Below are 1,987 nucleotides of genomic sequence, written 5' to 3'. Positions count from 1 at the left end.
ACAGAGGTGAATCGCAGCACACCCAGTGGGTACTGGGGAGAAACAATCACCCCCATGCTGGAACTGGCTGCAGAATCACTAAAAGCCAAGGAAAGCAGCCTTTATTTTGTAGTCAATTGGAAGTCACTGAAAGTTTGGGGCCTGGGAAAAAGGAAAGGTTTTCAGGACTATTTCACAGTGATGATTAATATTTATGACTCTAAAGCACTGCACAACGCTACCCTGAGCATCCCTGAAGAAGGACGATGTCGGGCTCACCAGAGCGGTCCCAGTAAGTCCATTGCTTCCCACTGTCATTCTCTGAGACTGGAATTCCATCTTCTCCATTCAGAGGACATGACACGGCCAATGGCTACTGAATACCGTCTACATATGCAGCCCTACACTAGACACCTTCACAAATGCTATTCTACTTCAATTCAAAACATCAATCTGGCTTCTTCTTCGTGAAAACACCAAATGGCGGATGACGCCGGTGCTGCGGAAGGGCCCGGAGGCCGCGGTGGCTTCCGCGGAGGCTTCGGTAGTGGCGTCCGGGGACGGGGTCGCGGCCGGGGTCGCGGCCGGGGCAGAGGCCGCGGAGCTCGCGGAGGCAAGGCCCAGGACAAGGAGTGGCTCCCCGTTACCAAGCTGGGCCGCCTGGTCAAGGACATGAAGATCAAGTCTCTGGAGGAGATCTACCTTTTCTCTCTGCCCATCAAGGAGTCTGAGATTATTGACTTTTTCCTGGGAGCATCCCTCAAGGATGAGGTTTTGAAGATTATGCCTGTGCAAAAGCAGACCCGTGCTGGCCAGCGGACCAGGTTCAAGGCGTTTGTTGCTATTGGGGATTACAATGGACATGTCGGTCTGGGGGTCAAGTGCTCCAAGGAAGTAGCCACTGCCATCCGTGGGGCCATCATCCTGGCCAAGCTGTCCATCGTCCCCGTGCGAAGAGGCTACTGGGGGAACAAGATCGGCAAGCCCCACACGGTTCCTTGCAAGGTGACTGGCCGCTGCGGCTCTGCGCTGGTGCGCCTCATCCCTGCCCCCAGAGGCACCGGCATCGTCTCCGCCCCTGTGCCCAAGAAGCTGCTGATGATGGCCGGCATCGACGACTGCTACACTTCTGCCAGGGGCTGCACCGCCACCCTGGGCAACTTCGCCAAGGCCACTTTTGATGCCATTTCCAAGACCTACAGTTACGTCACCCCTGACCTCTGGAAAGAGACGGTGTTCACCAAGTCTCCATATCAGGAATTCACTGACCATCTTGTGAAGACCCACACCAGAGTCTCCGTGCAGAGGACGCAGGCCCCAGCTGTAGCCACCACATAATTTTATAAAGGGAATAAAAAAGTGAATGAAACCAGTTTAAAAAAAAAAAAAAAAAAACATCAATCTGATAAGCCAGATCCTCAGATTTCTAAATGATAGTGAACAATGAACATCCTATTTACATATCACAGGATCTCTTAGACTCAAAGATTCAAAGCCATATACAGGATTATGCAGAGTTTATTTTTGTTTGTTTTTTAATGAAATTGCTTCTATTCAAAGGCGTGGTGTATAAGTAGGAACAGAAATTCACCTTCTATAAATGCAGAAAATGAGACTCAGGAAGGTTTAGTAATAAATGACAGGCCATAGAGAAAGAAGATAAAGGAAGCCAGAGTTGGAAGTGTCTGAAACTCTGCGTGGTCTTTGGTCAGTGCTGTGATTTAGATGTAAAGCTTACCAGCTCTGAAACGTGATCTCCGCACAACAGACGCGTGGAAAATTGGCCATTCAGCAAAACACAGTGGACGGGGAGCAGGCTGCTGGGTGAGCCCCATCATTTATTACCACGCTGGTCCTGAATTTTCACACCTAATTAATCAAGCTTGCTCTGTAATCACTTTCCTACATGTGGCGTTGGTGGGTTTTACAGCTGCAGTTTTAATGAGCTACTGTTCCTTTTGACATTTGGAAATCTAATCTGGAAAAATGACTCAGTGACTTGTGAAGA

General features: G+C 49.6%; 1 pseudogene across 1 annotated transcript; it reads left to right on the top strand.

Annotated features, from left to right (window-relative positions):
* On the top strand, nucleotides 438–1,354 carry LOC102171034 (annotated as a pseudogene). The gene has a single exon (XR_311205.3). The product of XR_311205.3 is annotated as a 40S ribosomal protein S2 pseudogene (transcript).

The sequence above is a fragment of the Capra hircus genome, chromosome 29 (assembly GCF_001704415.2).
Source record: "Capra hircus breed San Clemente chromosome 29, ASM170441v1, whole genome shotgun sequence".
NCBI lineage: Eukaryota > Metazoa > Chordata > Mammalia > Artiodactyla > Bovidae > Capra > Capra hircus.
Note: the sequence above shows the minus strand (reverse complement) of the source record. Positions and strands in the feature narration are given on the sequence as shown.